General features: G+C 52.9%; 1 protein-coding gene across 1 annotated transcript in view; it reads right to left on the reverse strand.

The window, feature by feature from the left end:
- Nucleotides 1-19921, reverse strand: part of LOC138566649 (uncharacterized) — a 246830-nt gene extending 226909 nt beyond the window's left edge. The window contains exon 1 of the mRNA XM_069644203.1: nt 19714-19921. The gene's annotated coding sequence lies outside the window, so the exon portion shown is untranslated. The remainder of the gene's footprint in view (nt 1-19713) is intronic.
- Between the last annotated feature and the right edge of the window lie 856 nt (nt 19922-20777).

A 20777-nucleotide genomic window follows, 5' to 3' on the forward strand; every position in this document is an offset into this window, starting at 1 on the left:
TAAACATGGATTTCAGCTTGCTGAAGTGCGAGGCGGGGATAGCGATCAGCAGCATGTGGCATTGATAGAAGAGCTTGGGCAGCATGACCATCTTTATAGCATTAAGGCGGCCTAGCCATGAGATTGTGAGCTTGCCCCACCTCTCCAAGTCCTTTGTTAGTTACAGCAAAAGCAGGGGCAGATTAGCCTGGTAAAGGTCTTCCAGGTCTTTGGTGAGTTTGATCCCCAGGTACTTCAAGGCTTGTTGCGTAGTGGGTATTCCACCTCTGAAAATGCTTGTATCTCCGGGGTCCATTGGGGCCCCGTTCATGAAGAGGGATGATTTTTCTTCATTTACCTTTAGCCCTGCCCATTTACCAAATTCTTTCAGTGTTCGAAGTGCACTCGGTATCGAGGTGCAGGGGTCTGCCAAGTAAATCATTATCTCATCCGCAAACATGGTGGTTTATTATTCTGTCACAATCCTTAATTCCCTTTTTTGTGGGATCGCTCCTTATTGCATTGCCGAGTGGTTCAATTGATAGGGCGTAAAGAAGTGGCGACAAAGGGCATCCCTATCTGGTTCCCCGGGTCAGACAAAATTCTTGTGAAAGCTTGTTCTTCACCGACACTCTGCCCCTTGAAGCTTTGTATATTGCTTGCACCCCTGTTAGGAACCGTTCACCAAATCCCATGTTTCTCTAAACGGCCCAGATGAACGCCCACTCCACCCTGTCGAAGGCTTTTTCTGAGTTGACACTAAGGAGCGCGTGGTCCCCAGCTGTTCTCTTGGAGTGATCCATGAGGTCTAGGGTTTTTCTCATAGCATCGGACCCTTGTCTCCCTTTAATGAAGCCCACCTGGTCAGGGTGGATTAGACGGGGCATTAGGTCCTCGATGCGTGTGGCCAGGACTCTTGCATACACCTTGGCATCGGTATTTAGCAGTGAGATTGGCCGGTACCAATTTGCATGAGGTGAGACCTCTTTATTTATTTATTTATTACATTTTTATATGGCGCTTTAAATCAAAGCGCTTTACATAAGCAACAGTGAATACATTACAAGCATTACATAATGAAACATGAATCAAACAACCAACAACAATATAGAGAACAATTTGCATGAGGGGAATGAGTGAACTTGTGCTGTAGGGTATGAGACAGAACAGTAGGGTGTGTCAGGTTGAAGTGAGAAGAAGGTAGGATGTTAACGAGGATTGGAAGGAGGAGTAAGAGGTGGTGGAGCAGTAGAGAGAACAGGTGTCACGTTGGAGTATGAAGAAAGTGGGATTTTAAAGAAGAGCGGAAGGAGGAATAAGAGGTGGTGGAGTGGATAGGGGGAGGGAGACGGTGCCAGTGAAAAGGGGCAAGAAGTTGGAAGGAGCAGAAGCGTGATGGCGCACAGGGTGCAGGTGGAACAGAGAGTAGGAAATGATCAGCAGAGCCAAGTAGGCAAGAGGGAGAGTAGAAAGAGAGGAGAGAGGAACAGTAAGGTGGAGCGAGACCATAGAGAGATTTAAAGACTAGACTAGGGAAGTTGAATTTAAGTTGGGAATGAAAGGAGAGCCAGCCCAGTGAGAGGAGTGAAGAGGTGATAGAATTGTGAGGAGTGTGAAGGCAGAGAGAGCGGATGGCAAAGTGGTAGATGGATGTGAGGGGGTTAGATATGCAGAAGGGAGACCAAAAGGGAGAGCTGGGCAATATAATAGTCTAGAGAAGATGAGAGAGGAAATTAGGGGTTTAGTGGCATGAAAGGTGAGGAAGGGTCGGATTGTGTAGAAGTTATAGAGATGGAAGCGACAGACTCGGGAGGTGAGAGAGATGTGGTAGGTGAAGGAGAGATTAGAGTCGAAGTGCAAGCCGAGATTGCGGGCGGGAGGGGAAATGGGTAGCTGGGAAGAAGGAAAGAGGATGGAGGGAGGTGGGGAGGGGGACAGGGTGTTAGCGGGAAAGAATAGGACTTCATTTTTGTCTGTGTTTAGGGTAAGAAGGTGAGAGGATATCCAGGATTTAATAGCAGAGAGGCAGGAAGAGAGCTTGAGATGGATGTCAGGGGTAAAGGAAGAGAAAGAGAGGAAAAGCTGGGTGTCATCAGCGTAGAAGTGGCGAGAGATACCAAAGGAAGAGATGATGATAGGTGCTAGGAGAGAAAAGTAGAGTGAGAAGAGGAAAGGGCTGAGCACAGAACTTTGTGGGGCACTGTAGTTTAGTGAGTAGGTAGGGAGGTGCAGCCTCCCCAGGAGACTGCGAAGGTACGATTGGAAAGATAGGAAGTGAACCTGTTAAGGACAGAGTCTTTGAGGCCAAAGGAAGAGAGAGTCAAGAAGTAGAGGGTGATCTACATTGTCAAAGGCAGCGGATAGGTCAAGGTGAATGAAAATCAATGAGTGTTTAGAGTAACGAGCAGAAAGGAGGGAGTTGAGAACGGAGGTGAGAGCGGTTTCAGTGGAGTGGTTAGGGTGAAATCTAGATTGGGTAGTGGGGAGGATGGAGAGGTTGGAGATGAAGACGGAGAGTTGTGAATAGAAAAGGCGTTCAAGAAGTTTAGAGAGGAAGGGTAGGAGAGAGATGGGTCAAAAGTTGGAAGCCAGATGGGGGTTAGCAGAGAGCTTTTTCAGGATTGGGATGATGGTTGCATGCTTGAAAGTAGAGGGGAAGGTGGGGGTAACCAGACAAGTGTTGAAGAAGGAGGTAAGGTAAGGTATAAGGAGGGGGTACATTTTGAGAGAGGTGGGAAGGGGGTCAGAGGGAGCGGTGGTTGGGTGAGTTTTAGACAGGAGGAGAGAAACCTCAGATTGAGTTTCTTTCTGCTTTGGGCAGCACTACCATGTGTGCTACTGAGAATGAGGGCGGGGCTTGGCATGATTGCTGTATCTGGTTGAATAGTCTGGCGAGGTGTGGGGCCAAAGTCTTTATGAAGTGTTTGTAATAGCCCATCGTGTAGCCATCTTCACCTGGGGCTCCCCCTTGAGGGAGCCGTTTTATTGCTGCTACTACTTCTTCAGGGGTTATTAGGGATTCAAGGAAGCCCCGCACTGTGTGTGTAAGACGAGTGAGACTAGCCTTTTGTATATATTCCCCCATCTCTACTTCATCCCTTACTCCCTCTGACGTATATAGTTTTGTGTAGTAGCTGGCAAATTGGTTGGGTATTCCCGCTGGGGAGTGTATTAAGCCCCCCTCTTCTGTTCTGATCCTGTCCACTCATCGTTCTACTCTCTGGGCTCTCAATCTATTGGCTAGCATCCTATTGGCCCTGTCCCCTTTTTCATAGAACTTCCGCTTCAAGAGCATCAGCTTTCTCATAACATAACTCTTCCCATACTGTTGTGATCCCGATCTCCCCACCATCATTAATCTGAAAATATTCCTGTATAGCCTTGTCTAGCTCCTGGGGGTACACCTTATCCTTTAAAAGGAATTGGTTGCACCTCCATTTGGTTTCCCGTCGATTTAGCCCTTCCATTCATTTCTATTAATGCTGTGACCATGTCGTGGTCTGACCATCCTATTGGGCGAATTTCAGTGTTCCTGATTGTTGGGCTAATTTCTCCGGTCACCATCAGGTAATTGATTCTGGTGAACGTCCCGTGAACCACTGATCTGAACGTGTATCCCTTTTTATTGGGGTTGGCTGTCCTCCAGACGAACACCAAATTAACACCCCAGATGCAGTTATGGAATCTACTACAAACCTCCTTAGGGAGGCTTTTGGTTGTCACCTGTGTTGCTTGTCTGTCCATCCGGGGTTCTGCCCATGCGTTAAAATCTCCCCCGATCAGTATCGGGCACCTGGCGGTCCCCACTATAGTTGCAAGGGCTTCCTTGTTGAAACCCCCTTGGCCCTGAGTGTAAACCCCTGCAAGCGTTATGGGTGAGTTCCCCCATTCTCCCTACACTATCAGGAGTCTCCCTCCCATCAGTGATTGTGCCACCGGATTGCCTACTTTGAACCTCTTATGCAGTATCAGCCCCCCCCCTCTCTTGTGGTCTGCTGAGGCCCAGTATGTTTGCCCCACTCCTCTCCCTCTCAGTGGCTTTTCTTCTCCCGCTTTGAGCCTGGTTTCCTGGATAAAGAGCAGGTCCAGGTCTGCTCTATCAAATTCTCTCATCACTAGTGACCTTTTGGTGGTCAAGTTAAGCCCTTTAACATTGAGCATGCCTAATTTCAGGGCCCCTATCTCTTGTCTAGGTTGGGTTAAAGAAGCCATCCTTACATCCGGTCCCGCCCTGCTCTCAACTTTCTTCCCCAGCCAGCGTTGTGTTTAGATTGTTGTTTCGCGCCCCCATTCTCGTGTGTTCGCCTGTCCATCAATGTGTCTCCCCATCTTTTCCCTTCCCCTTGAACTATTAACCCAATTAACCCCCTGAACTGTGAACAGAAAATCACCCGGTAACTGAACCGCAGTCATTGTGAATAACAAAGGTTTTATGGGCTGAGACGCCCTGTCGAAATCGAGGGCCACTAGGTTTATGACTCACCCCTCACGGGTGGCCTTTTCCATCATTGCGTAAGTGGGCTTTTGGTGTCCTTGGCCCCCCGTTCCTTGTCTGTGTCTTCAGGGGGGCTTTGTTAGTGATTCTGTACTTAGTTTGGCATATTTTCTATCGGCTTTGGATTGTTTTCGCCATTGTTGGGGTCTGTCTGTTTCTTGGGCTTTTGGCACCTGGTCCTGACTCGGTCCAGCTGGGGCTCTGCCGTCCTGGTACATTAGATGTTTCAACACCTGTTTTGCCTCGTCCGGGGGTCACCACTCGGTGTTCATCTCCCTTAACCTCAAAGGTGAGATCAAAGGGGTATCCCCACCTATACCTCACAGCTTTTTCTGTTAGCCATGTAGTAAGAGGCTTGAATGCTCTCCTTCTGCTCAGGGTGAAGTTCGATAAGTCTTGTAATAACTTCAGTTTTGAGCCTTGGAACAGGATGTCCTGCGTCTGTTTTGCTTTTAGGGGGACTTCTGTTTTTTCCTTGTAGCTTAGGAATTTCACTACTATCGATTGTGGGCCCCCTGCCAATGCCTGTTCTCCTCTGTGGGCTCTTTCGATGTGCACTGGTTTGCCCCCGTCCACTGCAAATAGCTGGTTTAATATTTCCTGAACTTTCCTCTCGACCATGGATGGTGTTTCACCTTCTGTCTCAAGCAGGCCGACTATTCATGAGTTGGATCTTCGCTCCCTATTTTCTATGTCATCCATCTTGAGAGCTAATTCATTCTTCTTTCATTTCTATTTCAGTCATTCTGGCAGTGAGCTTTGTTTCCAATAGGTCTGCATTAAGTTGGTTGTGCTCCAAGTTCTACACCTTACTCTCGCAGGTATGCATGCGCCCCCCCCCCCGGACCATGCACCGTGCAAGTGCGGTGCTGATCAGCTCCCTATTAGTGGGGAGAGTGCCTGTTCCGTGCAAATGGTGGGCCTTCCCCCAACTGCTCTGATAAAGTCTGGGGGTTTGTACGCCCCGCTCCTTCTCCCTTCCGGGGCTGGCCCAAAACTCTTGTGCTCAGGTATGCGGGGCTGGCAAGGGGGCAGCCACTTACCTTCTCTCCTGGTGCTGCTGGTGTTCTGTTGGGGAACCTCCTCTCTCTGGTTACTAGCTGTGCCCTGGGGGTCGACCGCCCCCGGCCACCGCCCGCCCAGCAGACGGCCTGCTGGTGTGAAGGCAGGCTCGGCCATGCTGGGTCCCCGGCGCGTATCATGGGTGAGCTTCTCTCCTGCTCTCTCTTGTGCGTGGCGGCGGCACTCTCCTTACCTTCCCCTCTTTCATAGAGGGAGGACTGGCAGTGGCTTTCTTGCCCTCATCTCATGCCCACACCTGTTTCTCCCCTTCAGTCCCCACTGGCCCCACTGGCCCCGGTGGGAAGGGGCGCCGGACCCGGGCACAGGGGTGTTGCTAGGGCTACCTCGGCTCTTTCCATCCTCACTGCGCTCCTCCTCTTAGGTTGAGATGGCGGGCTTCTCGTTGGATCCCAGCGACCCTCCTTCTCTCAATCGCCGGTGTTGGGTATGTCCACTGGGATCACGGGGCTCCAACCCGAGGGCTTGGAGGGGCGGGCCTCAACCCCCTTCCTTTACCACCGCTGGTCGGCTTGCCTCGCTTCACCCCTTTCTGCACCCACGGGGCTCACCGTTGCGGAGTGCGCCTTCCGTCCTGCAGCAGTTTGTGCATATTCGCTGCTGCGGACCTCGCCTCAGGCTCCGTGGCGGCTTATTTCACTCCGAGGGGGGCCAGCTACTGTTCCAACTTCAGTCTTTTCAGCCGAACACAACCGTTACATCTGTTGCTGACCCGCTGGCACTCCGCTACTCAGGGCCTCTGTTTTTCGCGCTCGATGGTGGAGGGGAGAACCTTCAACCCCTATGTGCGTTCTTTCTCAAAGTCCTCCCTGGGCCACTTCCTAATGCATTACCCTTTGCCTATGCACTTTATAACTCCACCTTTGTTGTTTTAATGCCGATGTGGAATCGGGAAACTATCTCAACTGATCCCCGTTGGGTCGGGAACCGTGGATCAGGCGGCCATTGCCGTACGTGCCCCGTAGTGGTCCCTGATTAAGTAACTTTTCATACAAATTAATAGTACTGTGAAAACTCTTCTCCGACATTAAGCACATTAGGAGTAGGCTTATTTGGCTTTGACAGGAGTATAGCACAGGAGCAGCATGTAGTGCTGGAGACGTCTCCCTGAAACCAGGTCATGCTGTTACTTCTGCAGAATCAATTACTCTGTGATCTAGACCCCAGGGTCCCAGTGCAGCACCTGCACCTGCACCCATCAGCAGCTCTGTAGCAGTGCTACCTTGGCAGCTCCACAGTTAGCACAAGATGACCTCCAGCAGCTTGGACAACATTTTCAATGGAAGGAGGTTGCCACCTGGGAGCTCAAAGGTGAAGGGAGCAACCAGGGTCTTCGGTAGGTGGCCACGCCAATCCAATGGAAGGACCGGGTTTCCAGGAAGATTGGACAACATTTTCAATGGAAGGAGGTTGCCACCTGGGAGCTCAAAGGTGAAGGGAGCAACCAGGGTCTTCGGTAGGTGGCCACGCCAATCCAATGGAAGGACCGGGTCTCCAGGAAGATTGGACAACATTTTCAATGGAAGGAGGTTGCCACCTGGGAGCTCAAAGGTGAAGGGAGCAACCAGGGTCTTCGGTAGGTGGCCACGCCAATCCAATGGAAGGACCGGGTCTCCAGGAAGATTGGAGGGTGCTGGTGTGGATACACCGGTGCGGCCCTTATGCAACACTGTAGAAGGGACTAAGTGGCTGCAGCATTTCTGGGTGCAGCTGTTTGGGTTCCCCCACGTCCAGCGACGATGGGAACGGGAAGAGGTGGTACAGGGCTCTTGCTGGGATGCCTCATGTGTGGCTGTTGTGGAGCCTCATATGGACGCCCCGGTCTCTCCATACTGGTTGCTCACTGTCGGGCAGCTGTCCTGGCTGTTTCGCTTACAGGCAGAATACATAGCATAAGGACTCGTCATGGGGGAGGAAGCTTTCGGTCTAGCTCCTTTTGATCATTAGAAGAAGGATCATAGCAATCTACCTACATCACCTGCATATAATCTTCAAAGGTGAAAGGTAAGTCTTTATAGAGGAGCCGTATACCTTAACAAATCTGGAAGCAAAGGCTACTCTTCACTACCACACGTGTTCTTCCCCACTCCAGTCCATTTTCCCACTACACATCACATGCCTAACATTCTGTGTGCCCTTTCCAAACAATTGCCGCTTACCTGCTGCTTATATCACTAGCCAATGTGATGGTTCAGGTAGGGCAGATGCCACATCATACACCGCCTCAAAGACATCAATTTCAGGTTGGAAGCTGTTAGGTGGCATGAGAAAGCAATCCAGCCTCTTTTCCTTTGCAGATGGGGAGCAGGTGCAAGTGAATCTAGGTCACCTGGCCTAAGCCCCGCTCACCTGGTGCCTTCCTGGTTGCTGCTCTTTTTTCCCTACTTATGGAGTCCTCCTGACCTAAGCCCCACCCACCTGGTGCCTTCTTGATTGCTGCTCTTTTTCCCTTCTTAAGGAGCCCTCATGGCCTAAGCCCTGCCCACCTGGTGCCGACCCGGTTGCTGCTCTTTTTCCCTTCTTAAGGAGCCCTCCAGCCTCTTTTCCTCTGCAGTTGGGGAGCAGGTGCAAGTGGATCTAGGTCACTTGGCCTAAGCCCCGCCCACCTGATGCCTTACTGGTTGCTGCTCTTTTTTCATTACTTAAGGAGCCCTCTTGGCATAAGCCCTGCCCACCTGGTGCCTTCCTGGTTGCAGCTCTTTTTTCCCTATTTAAGGAGCCCTCCTGGCCTAAGCCTCGCCCACCTGGTGCCTTCCGGGTTGCCACTCTTTTTCCCTTCGTAAGGAGCCCGACAGCCTCTTTTCCTTTGAAGATGGGAAGCAGATGCAAGTGGATCTAGGTCACAAAGCCCAAGCCCCGCCCACTTGGTGTCTTTCTGGTTGCCGCTCTTTTTTCCCTACTTAAGGAGCCATCCTGGTCTAAGCCCCGCCCACGTGATGCCTTCCAGGGGGCCGCTCTATTACCCTACTTAAGGAGCCCTCCAGCCTCTTTTCCTTTGCAGTTGGGGAGCAGGTGCAAGTGGATCTAGGTCACCTGGCCTAAGCCCCGCCCACCTGGTCCCTTCCTAGTTGCTGCTCTTGTTCCCTTCTTAAGGAGCCCTCCAGCCTCTTTTCCTTTGCAGTTGGGGAGCAGGTGCAAGTGGATCTAGGTCAACTGGCCTAAGCCCCGCCCACCTGGAGCCTTACTGGGTGCTGCTCTTTTTTCATGACTTAAGGAGCCCTCCTTGCATAAGCCCCGCCCACCTGGTGCCTTTCTGGCTGCCAATCTTTTTCACTACATAAGAAGCCCTCCAGCCTCTTTTCCTTTACAGATGGGGAGCAGGTGCAAGTGGATCTAGGTCACCTGGCCTAAGCCCCACCCACCTGGTGCCTTACTGGTTGCTGCTCTGTTTTCCCTACTTAAGGTGCCCTCCTGGCCTAAGCCTCGCCCACCTGGTGCCTTCCCGGTTGCGCTCTTTTTCCCTTCTTAAGGAGCCCTCCAGCCTTTTTTCCCTCCACAGATGGGGTGCAGGTACAAGTGGATCTAGGTCACCTGGCCTAAGCCCTGCCCACCTGGTGCCTTCCTGCAGATGGGGTGCAGGTGCAAGTGGATCTAGGTCACCTGACCTAAGCCCCACCCACTTGCTGCCTTCCACGTTGCCTCTCTTTTTTCCCTACTTAAGGAGCCCTCCTGGCCTAAGCCCCACCCATGTGGTGCCTTCCTGGTCGCCGCTCTTTTTCCCTACTTAAGGAGCCCTCCAGCCTCTATTCCTTTGCAGATGGGGAGCAGGTGCAAGTGGATCTAGGTCACCTGGCCTAAGCCCCGCCCACCTGGTGCCTTACTGGTTGCCGCTCTTTTTTCCCTACTTAAGGAGCAATCCTGGCCTAAGCCCCGCCCACGTGGTGCCTTCCAGGTTGCCGCTCTATTACCCTACTTAAGAGCCCTCCTGCCTCATTTCCTTTGCAGATGGGGAGCAGGTGCAAGTAGATCTAGGTCACCTGGCCTAAACTCCAACGACCTGGTACCTTCCTGGTTGCTGCTCTTTTTTCCCTATATATGGAGTCCTCCTGGCCTAAGCCCCACCCACCTGGTGCCTTCCTAGTTGCCGCTCTATTTCCCTTTTTAAAGAGCCCTCCAGACTCTTTTCCTCTGCAGTTGGGGAGCAGGTGCAAGTGGATCTAGGTCACCTGGCCTAAACCCTGCGCACCTGGTACCTTCCTGCTCTTTTTCCCTTCTCAAGGAGCCCTCATGGCCTAAGCCCTGCCCACCTGGTGCCGACATGGTCGCCGCTCTTTTTCCCTTCTTAAGGAGCGCTCCAGCCGCTTTTCCTCTGCAGTTGGGGAGCAGGTGCAAGTGGATCTAGGTCACCTGGCCTAAGCCCCGCCCACCTGGAGCCTTACTGGGTGCTGCTCGTTTTTCATGACTTAAGGAGTCCTCCTTGCATAAGCCCCGCCCACCTGGTGCCTTTCTGGCTGCCAATCTTTTTCACTACATAAGATGCCCTCCAGCCTCTTTTCCTTTACAGATGGGGGTCAGGTGCAAGTGGATCTAGGTCACCTGCTCTAAGCTCCGCCCACCTGGTGCCTTACTGGTTGCTGCTCTGTTTTCCCTACTTAAGGAGCCCTACTGGCCTAAGCCTCGCCCACCTGGTGCCTTCCTGGTTGCTGCTCTTTTTCCCTTCTTAAGGAGCCCTCCAGCCTCTTTTCCTCTGCAGATGGGGAGCAGGTACAAGTGGATCTAGGTCACCTGGCCTAAGCCCCGCCCACCTGGTGCCTTCATGCAGATGGGGAGCAGGTGCAAGTGGATCTAGGTCACCTGACCTATGCCCCACCCACCTGCTGCCTTCCACGTTGCCTCTCTTTTTTCCCTACTTAAGGAGCCCTCTTGGCCTAAGCCTTGCCCACCTGGTGCCTTCCTGGTTTCTGCTCTTTTTCTCTTCTTAAGGAGCTCTCCTGGCCTAAGCCCCACCCATGTGGTGCCTTCCTGGTCGCCGCTCTTTTTCCATACTTAAAGAGCCCTCCAGCCTCTTTTCCTTTGCAGATGGGGAGCAGGTGCAAGTGGATCTAGGTCACCTGGCCTAAGCCCCGCCCACCTGGTGCCTTACTGGTTGCCGCTCTTTTTTCCCTACTTAAGGAGCAATCCCGGCCTAAGCCCCGCCCACGTAGTGCCTTCCAGGTTGCCGCTCTATTACCCTACTTAAGGAGCCCTCCTGCCTCATTTCCTTTGCTGATGGGGAGCAGGTGCAAGTAGATCTAGGTCACCTGGCCTAAACTCCAACGACCTGGTACCTTCCTGGTTGCTGCTCTTTTTTCCCTATATATGGAGTCCTCCTGGCCTAAGCCCCACCCACCTGGTGCCTTCCTAGTTGCCGCTCTATTTCCATTTTTAAAGAGCCCTCCAGACTCTTTTCCTCTGCAGTTGGGGAGCAGGTTCAAGTGGATCTAGGTCACCTGGCCTAAACCATGCGCACCTGGTACCTTCCTGCTCTTTTTCCCTTCTCAAGGAGCCCTCATGGCCTAAACCGTGCCCACCTGGTGCCGATCTGGTCGCCGCTCTTTTTCCCTTCTTAAGGAGCGCTCCAGCCTCTTTTCCTCTGCAGTTGGGGAGCAGGTGCAAGTGGATCTAGGTCACCTTGCCTAAGCCCCGCCCACCTGGAGCCTTACTGGGTGCTGCTCTTTTTTCATGACTTAAGGAGCCCTCCTTCCATAAGCCCCGCCTAACCTGGTGCCTTTCTGGCTGCCAATCATTTTCACTACATAAGAAGCCCTCTAGCCTCTTTTCCTTTACAGATGGGGGTCAGGTGCAAGTGGATCTAGGTCACCTGCCCTAAGCTCCGCCCACCTGGTGCCTTACTGGTTGCTGCTCTGTTTTCCCTACTTAAGGAGCCCTCCTGGCCTATGCCTCGCCCACCTGGTGCCTTCCTGGTTGCTGCTCTTTTTCCCTTCTTAAGGAGCCCTCCAGCCTCTTTTCCTCTGCAGATGGGGAGCAGGTACTAGTGGATCTAGGTCACCTGGCCTAAGCCCCACCCACCTGGCGCCTTCCTGCAGATGGGGAGCAGGTGCAAGTGGATCTAGGTCACCTGACCTAAGCCCCACCCACCTGCTGCCTTCCACGTTGCCTCTCTTTTTTCCCTACTTAAGGAGCCCTCCTGGCCTAAGCCCCACCCATGTGGTGCCTTCCTGGTCGCCGCTCTTTTTCCCTACTTAAGGAGCCCTCCAGCCTCTTTTCCTTTGCAGATGGGGAGCAGGTGCAAGTGGATGTAGGTCACCTGGCCTAAGCTCCAACGACCTGGTACCTTCCTGGTTGCTGCTCTTTTTCCCTACTTAAGGAGCTCTCCAGCCTATTTTCCTTTGCAGATGGGAAGCAGGTGAAAGTGGATCTGGGTCACCTGGTCTAAACCCCGCCCACCTGGTGCCTTCCTGGTTGCTGCATTTTTTTCCCTATATATGGAGTCCTCCTGGCCTAAGCCTCACCCACCTGGTGCCTTCCTAGTTGCCGCTCTTTTTCCCTTTTTAAAGAGCCCTCCAGACTCTTTTCCTCTGCAGTTATGGAGCAGGTGCAAGTGGATCTAGGTCACCTGGCCTAAACCCTGCGCACCTGGTGCCTTCCTGGTTGCTGCTCTTTTTCCCTTCTTAAAGAGCCCTCATGGCCTAAGCCCTGCCCACCTGGTGCCGACCTGGTCGCCGCTCTTTTTCCCTTCTTAAGGAGCCCTCCAGCCTCTTTTCCTCTACAGTTGGAGAGCAGGTGCAAGTGGATCTAGGTCCCCTGGCCTAAGCCCCGCCCACCTGGTGCCTTCCTGGCTGCACTCTTTTTCACTACTTAAGAAGCCCTCCAGCCTCTTTTCCTTTGCAGGTGCAAGTGGATCTAGGTCACCTGGCCTAAGCTCTGTCCACCTGGTGCCTTCCTGGTTGCTGCTCTTTTTTCCCTACTTAAAGAGCCCTCCTGGCCTAAGCCTCGCCCACCTGGTGCCTTCCGGGTTGCCACTCTTTTTCCCTTCTTAAGGATCCCTACAGCCACTTTTCCTTTGAGGATGGGAAGCAGGTGCAAGTGGATCTAGGTCACCTAGCCTACGCCCCGCCCACCTGGTGTCTTACTGGTTGCCGCTCTTTTTTCCCTACTTAAGGAGCCATCCTGGCCTAAACCCCGCCCACCTGGTGCCTTCCAGGGGGGCCACTCTATTACCCTGCTTAAGGAGCCCTCCAGCCTCTTTTCCTTTGCAGTTGGGGAGCAGGTGCAAGTGGATCTAGGTCACCTGGCCTAAGCCCTGCCCACCTGGTGCCTTCCTGGCTGCCACTCTTTTTCACTACTGAAGAAGCCATCCAGCCTCCTTTTCTTTTTAGGTGCAAGTGGATCTAGGTCACCTGGCCTAAGCTCTGTCCACCTGGTGCCTTCCTGGTTGCTGCTCTTTTTTCCCTACTGAAGGAGCCCTCCTGGCCTAAGCCCCGCCCACCTGGTGCCTTCCTGGCTGCCACTCTTTTTCACTACTTAAGGAGCCCTCCAGCCTCTTTTCCTTTGCAGGTGCAAGTGGATCTAGGTCACCTGGCCTAAGCCCTGCCCACCTGGTGCCTTCCTGTTTGCTGCTCTTTTTCCCTTCATAAGGAGCCCTCAGCCTCTTTTCCTCTGCAGTTAGGGAGCAGGTGCAAGTGGATCTAGGTCACCTGGCCTAAACCCCGCCCACCTGGTGCCTTACTGGTTGCTGCTCTTTTTTCATGACTTAAGGAGCCCTCCTGGCATAAGCCCCACCCACCTGGTGCCTTCCTATTTGCCGCTCTTTTTCCCTTCTTAAGGAGCCCTCCAGCCTCTTTTCCTCTGCAGATGGGGAGCAGGTACAAGTGGATCTAGGTCACCTGGCCTAAGCCCTGCCCACCTGTTACCTTCCTGGTTGCTGCTTTTTTCCCTACTTAATGAGCCCTCCTGGCCTAAGCCCTGCCCACCTGGTACCTTCCTGGCCGACGCTCTTTTTCCCTACTTAAGGAGCCCTCCAGCCTCTTTTCCTTTGCAGAATGGAAGAAGGTGCAAGTGGATCTAGGTCACCTGGCCTAAGCCCCGCCCACCTGGTATCTTACTGGTTGCCACTCCTTTTTCCATACTTAATGAGCCATCCTGGCCTAAGCCCTGCAAACCTGGCGACTTCCGGGTTGCCACTCTTTTTCCCTTCTTAAGGAGCCCTACAGCCTCTTTTCCTTTCCCATGTGGTGTCTTCCTGGTCGCCGCTCTTTTTCCCTACTTAAAGAGCCCTCCAGCCTCTTTCCCTCTGCAGATGGGGAGCAGGTGCAAGTGGATCTAGGTCACCTGGCCTAAGACCCACCCACCTGCTGCCTTCCAGGTTGCCTCTCTTTTTTCCCTACTTAAGGAGCCCTCTTGTCCTAAGTCTCGCCCATCTGGTGCCTTCCTGGTTGCCGCTCTTTTTCTCTACTTAAGGAACCCTCCTGGCCTAAGCCCCGCCCATGTGGTGCCTTTCTGGTCGCCGCTCTTTTTCCCTACTTAAGGAGCCCTCTGGCCTCTTTTTCTTTGCAGATGGGGAGCAGGTGCAAGTGGATCTAGGTCACCTGGCCTAAGCCCCGCCCCCCTGGTGCCTTCCTGGTTGCCGCTCTTTTTCCCTTCTTAAGGAGCAATCCTGGCCTAAACCCCACACACCTGGTGCCTTGCTGGTTGCCACTCTTTTTCCCTACTTAAGCAGCCCTCCAGGCTTTTTTCCTTTGCAGATGGAGAGCAGGTAAAAGTGGATCTATGTCACCTGGCCTAAGCCCTGCCCACCTGGTGACTTCCTGGTTGCCGCTCTTGTTCCCTACTTAAGGGGCCTCCTGCCTAAGCCCAGCCCACCTGGTGCTCACCTGGTGTCTTCCTGGTTGCAGCACTTTTTCCCTACTTAAGAATCCCTCCAGCCTCTTTTCCTTTGCAGATGGGGAGCAGGTACAAGTGGATCTAGGTCACCTGGCCTATGCCCCGCCCACCTGGTGCCTTCCTGGTTGCCGCTCTTTTTTCCCTCCATAAGGAGCCCTCCTGGCCTAAGCACCGCCCACCTGTGGTGCTTTCCTGGTTGCTGCTATTTTTCCCCACTTAAGGAGCCCACCAGCCTCTTTTAACTTTGCAGATGGGGAGCAGGTGTAAGTGGATCTAGGTCTCCCGGCCGAAGCCCAGCCCACCTGGTGCCTTCCTGGTTGCTGCTCTTTTTTCCCCTTTTAAGGAGCCCTCCTGGCCTAAGCCCCGACCTTCTGGTGCTTTTCTGGTCGCCTCTCCTTTTCCCTACTTAAAGACCCCTTCAGCCTCTTTTCCTTTGCAGATGGGGAGGAGGTGCAAGTGGATCTAGGTCACCTGGCCTATGCCCCGCCCACCTGGTGCCTTCCAGGTCGCCGCTCTTTTTCCCTACTTAAGGAGCCCTCCTGGCCTAAGCCCCACCTACCTGGTGCCCTCCTGGTTGCCGCTCTTTTGTCCCTACTTAAGGAGCCCTTTGGCCTCTTTTCCTTTGCAGATGGGGAGCAGGTGCAAGTAGATCTAGGTCACCTGGCCTAAGCCACACCCACCTGGTACCTTCCTTTTTGCCGCTCTTTTTTCCCTAATTAAGGAGCCCTCCTGGCCTAAGCCCCACCCACCTGGTGTCTTCCCTGTCGCTGCTTTTTTTCCCTACTTAAGGACCCCTCCGGCCTCTTTTCCTTTGCAGATGCGGAGCAGGTCACGTGGATCTAGTCCACCTGGCTAAAGCCCTGCCCACCATGTGCCTTCCTGGTTGCCGTTCTCTTTTTCCCCACTTAAGGAGCCCTCCTGGCCTAAGTCCCGCCCACCTGGTACCTTCATGGGCGCCGCTCGTTTTCCCTACTTAAGGAGCCCTCCAGCCTCTTTTCCTTTGCAGATGGGGAGGAGGTGCAAGTGGATCTAGGTCACCTGGCCTATGCCCCGCCCACCTGGTGCCTTCCAGGTCGCTGCTCTTTTTCCCTACTTAAGGAGCCCTCCTGGCCTATGCCCCACCTACCTGGTGCCCTCCTGGTCGCCGCTCTTTTGTCCCTACTTAAGGAGCCCTTTGGCCTCTTTTCCTTTGCAGATGGGGAGCAGGTGCAAGTAGATCTAGGTCACCTGGCCTAAGCCACACCCACCTGGTGCCTTCCTTTTTGCCGCTCTTTTTTCCCTAATTAAGGAGCCCTCCTGGCCTAAGCCCCACCCACCTGGTGTCTTCCCTGTCGCTGCTTTTTTTCCCTACTTAAGGAGCCCTCCGGCCTCTTTTCCTTTGCAGATGCGGAGCAGGTCACGTGGATCTAGTCCACCTTGCTAAAGCCCCGCCCACCATGTGCCTTCCTGGTTGCCGTTCTCTTTTTCCCCACTTAAGGAGCCCTCCTGGCCTAAGTCCGGCCCACCTGGTACCTTCATGGTCGCCGCTCGTTTTCCCTACTTAAGGAGCCCTCCAGCCTCTTTTCCTTTGCAGATAGGGAGCAGGTGCAAGTGGATCTAGGTCACCTGGCCTAAGCCCCACCCACCTGGTGCCTTCCTGGTTTCCGCTCTTTTTTCCCTAGTTAAGGAGCCCTCCTGGTCTTAGCCACGCCCACCTTGTGCCTTCCTTGTTGCCGCTCTTTTTCCCTACTTAAGGAGCCTTCCTGGCCTTAGCCCCACCCACCTGGTTCCTTCCTGGTTGCTGCTCTTTTTTCTCTACTGAAGAAGCCCTCCAGCCTCTTTTCCTTTGCAGATTTGGAGCAGTTGCAAGTGGATTTAGTTGACTTGGCTAAGCCTCACCCAACTGGCGCCTTCCTGTTTGCTTCTCTTTTTTCCCTAATTAAGGAGCCCTCCTGGCCTAAGCCCCACCCACCGGGTCCTTCATGGTCGCCGCTCGTTTTCCCTACTTAAGGAGCCCTCCAGCCTCTTTCACTTTGCAGATGGGGAGCAGGTGCAAGTGGATCTAGGTCACCTGGCCTATGCCCCACCCACCTGGTGCCTTCCTGGTTGCCGCTCTTTTTTCTCTACTTAAGGAGCCCTCCAGCCTCTTTTCCTTTGCAGATTTGGAGCAGTTGCAAGAGGATCTAGTTGACTTGGCTAAGCCCCAACCACCTGGTGCCTTCCTGGGTGTCGCTATTTTTCCCTACTTAAAAAGCCCTCCATCTTCTTTTCCTTTGCAGATGGGGAGCAGATGCAAGTGTTTCCAGGTCACCAGGCCTAAGCCCCACCCACCTGGTGCCTTCCTGGTTGCTGCTCTTTTTCCCTACTTAAGGAGCCCTCCTGGCCTAAGCCCTGCCCACCTGGTGCCTTCCTAGTCACCGCTCTTTTTCCCCACTTAAGGAGCCCTCAAGCATCTTTTCCATTGCACATGGGGAGCAGGTGCAAGTGGATCTCGGTCACCTGGCCTAAGCCCCGCTCACCTTGTACCTTCCTGGTTGCTGCTCTTTTTACCTACTTAAGGAGCGCTGCTGGCTTAAGCCCCGCCCACCTGGTGCCTTCCTGGTCGCCGCTCTTTTTCTCCACTTAAGGAGCCCTCAAGCCTCTTTTCCATTGCACATGGGGAGCAGGTGCAAGTGGATCTAGGTCACCTGGCCTAAGCCCCGCTCACCTTGTGCCTTCCTGGTTGCTGCTCATTTTGCCTACTTAAGGAGCCCTCCAGCCTCTTTTCCTTTTCATATGGGGAGCAGGTGCAAGTGGATCTAGGTCACCTGGCCTAAGCCCCGCTCACCTTGTGCCTTCCTGGTTGCTGCTCTTTTTCCCTACTTAAGGAGCCCTCCTGCAAGAGGGAAACTGCACTCTGTGCAAGAGGGAAAGGGAACAGCCAGTCTATTAGAGGGGAACAGCGTTCTGTGCAAGAGGGAAAGGGAACAGCCAGTCTATTAGAAGGGAACAGCAGTCTATGCAAAAGGGAAACGGAACAGCCAGTCTATTAGAGGACAACAGCAGTCTATGCAAGAGGGCAAGGGAACAGCCAGTCTATTAGAAGACAACAGCAGTCTATGCAAGAGGGAAACGGAACAGCCCGTCTATTAGAGGACAAAAGCAGTCTATGCAAGAGGGCAAGGGAACAGCCAGTCTATTAGAAGACAACAGCAGTCTATGCAAGAGGGAAATGGAACAGCCAGTCTATTAGAGGACAACAGCAGTCTATGAAAGAGGGCAAGGGAACAGCCAGTCTATTAGAGAGGAACAGCACTCGATGCAAGAATGAAAGGGAACAGCCAGTCTATTAGAGGGGAACAGCCAGTCTATGCAAGAGGGAAAGGGATCAGCAGTCTATTAAAGGGGGGACAGCAGTCTATGCAAGAGGGAAACCACACTCTATGCAAGAGGGAAAGGGAACAATCTATTAGAGGGGAACAGCCAGTCTACCCAAGAGGGAAAGGGCACAACCAGTCTATTAGAGAGGAACAGCACTCTATGTAAGAGGGAAACCGCACTCTGTGCAAGAGGGAAAGGGAACAGCTATTGTATTAGAGGGGATGCAAGAGGTAAAGGGAACAGCCAGTATATTAGGGGAACAGCCAGTCTACACAAGAGGGAAATGGAACAGCCAGTCTATTAGTGCGGCACAGCACTCTATGCAAGTGGGAAACCGCACTCTATGCAAGAGGGTAAGGGAACAGCCAGTCTATTAGAGAGGAACAGCACTCGATGCAAGAATGAAAGGGAACAGCCAGTCTATTAGAGGGGAACAGCCATTCTATGCAAGAGGGAAAGGGAACAGCAGTCTATTAGAGGGGGGACAGCACTCTATGCAAGAGGGAAACCACACTCTATGCAAGAGGGAAAGGGAACAATCTATTAGAGGGGAACAGCCAGTCTACCCAAGAGGGAAAGGGAACAGCCAGTCTATTAGTGCGGCACAGCACTCTATGTAAGAGGGAAACCGCACTCTGTACAAGAGGGAAAGGGAACAGCTATTGTATTAGAGGGGATCAGTCAGTCTATGCAAGAGGTAAAGGGAACATCAGTCTATGCAAGAGGGAAAGGGAACAGGCAGTCTATTAGAGGGGAACAGCAGTCTATGCAAGAGTGAGAGGGAACAGCCAATCTATTAAAGGGGAACAGCCAACCTATGCAAGAGGGAAAGGGACCAGCCAGTCTTTTAGAGGGGAACAGCAGTCTATGCAAGAGGGAGAGGGAACAGCCAGATTATTAGAGGGGAACAGCAATCTATGCAAGAGGTAAAGGGAACAGCCAGTATATTAGGGGAACAGCCAGTCTACACAAGAGGGAAAGGGAACAGCCAGTCTATTAGTGCGGCACAGCACTCTATGTAAGAGGGAAACCGCACTCTGTGCAAGAGGGAAAGGGAACAGCTATTGTATTAGAGGGGATCAGTCAGTCTATGCAAGAGGTAAAGGGAACATCAGTCTATGCAAGAGGGAATGGGAACAGGCAGTCTATTAGAGGGGAACAGCAGTCTATGCAAGAGTGAGAGGGAACAACCAATCTATTAAAGGGGAACAGCCAACCTATGCAAGAGGGAAAGGGACCAGCCAGTCTATTAGAGGGGAACAACAGTCTATGCAAGAGGGAGAGGGAACAGCCAGTTTATTAGAGGGGAACAGCAGTGTATGCAAGAGGGAAAGGGAACAGCCAGTCTATTAGAGGGGAACAGCAGTCTATGCAAGAGGGAGAGGGAACAGCCACTCTATTAAAGACGAACAGCCAGTCTATGCAAGAGGGAAAGGGACAAGCCAGTCTATGCAAGAGGGAAAGGGAACAGGCAGTCTATGAAAGAGGAAACGGGAACAGGCAGTCTATTAGACGGGAACAGCCAGTCTACCCAAGAGTTAAAGGGAACAGCCAGTCTATTAGAAGGGAACAGCAGTCTTTGCAAGAGGGAAAGGGAACAGCCAGTCTATGCAAGAGGGAAAGGGAAGAGGCAATCTATTAGACGGGAACAGCAGTCTATGCAAGAGGGAAAATGACAAGCAAGTCAATTGTGGGGGCTCGGGGGGGGCATGCAGTCTAATAGCTAGCGAAAAGGAACTAAGCAGACCATTAATTAAAGAAAGGGTACACACCCGCTAGCCCAACACAGTGGAGGGTCTTCCAGACGCCAGGACCAGCCGACCAGCAAGAGGTAAGTAAGATCCAGCCCAGCAGAAAGTCTCACGGGAAGAGCCCGCCCTTCAGAGAGGGCAGGGGGCAACCCGCCTGCCCGAGCTGTGAAGCCGACCACCCAATATGCCAGCTGACAAGGGAACCACCAGTACACACATGTCCCGCGACCAGGGTGGGCTACTTACCCGCCTGCCAGCCTCTGCAGGGTGAAGGGGTGAGTCAGAGCTCCCTCTGTGCTGCCGGCAAGGCTCAGAACTCTGCTAGCCCGGCGTGTGCCCAGCTGCCCCCTGCCACCCGGGCCGGAGGGCAGAGAAGGCTGGTTAATGATTGACCGGCAGGGTCCAGGGGCCGGTCCCGCTGCTCGCCTCCTGCCCGAGGAGGAGAAAAGCAGGCAGAAGTCAATCCCGGGCAGCGTTGGAGCAGCTCCATGGCAACCAGGAGGCCGCCCCATTGGCTACATCTTCACAGGGTTAATCATTGAAAAGACGCATTTCCACCTGGCCTGCCCCTCTGGTGCTAGGTGACCGGCTGTGCGCTTGAGTTACAAAAATAGATTATTCATTGTATGTCATGCTTATGTTTCTCAGGTTAGTGCAGCGCCTGGAGGGGGGTTCCAAGGTGCTATTGAACAAGCGCACGAGGGGGTGGAAGTGGGGCATACGGGATGTGTGTTGCATTTTGTGTGTCTAAAAACAGGACCTCTTCTCGGTAAACAGGAGGATCGAGTTGGCAGAGCGAGTTGGTCATATGACGGAAATGCACCCCCCCTCCTCATGATGAATATGAATTGTGCCCCAAACTCCAGAGCCGGACTGGCCAGTACTGAAGTCTAGAGATGTTCTGTCCCCTAAGGACTGGCAGGACCCCATCTGTCAGATGCCTTCGGCTTATGTTCCAATTCAAGACCCTAACACCAGGGTATCCAGTATCCCCATTAAACCTCTTCAGACTTTCGGCTCGTTCAATATCTTCGCATATTGTCACCATTAAACGATTTCAGAAATTGCACAAAATAAACACCTTCAATTAAAGTCACCATTTCAAACACCTTCAGAGAATGTCTCCGCTACAAACCTTAGATACTGTCCTCATTAAGCACCTTCAGATAATCTCCATTAAATACCTACAGATAATGTTTCGATCACAAGCGTCAGACACTGTCCTCATTGAGCACCTTCAGATAATGGCCCCTTTATGTACCATCAGACATTGTCCTCATTGAGCACTTTCAGATAATGGCCCCTTTATG

This window comes from Ambystoma mexicanum, chromosome 1p (genome assembly GCF_040938575.1).
Source record: "Ambystoma mexicanum isolate Mex_15411 chromosome 1p, UKY_AmexF1_1, whole genome shotgun sequence".
Classification (NCBI taxonomy): Eukaryota; Metazoa; Chordata; class Amphibia; order Caudata; family Ambystomatidae; genus Ambystoma; species Ambystoma mexicanum.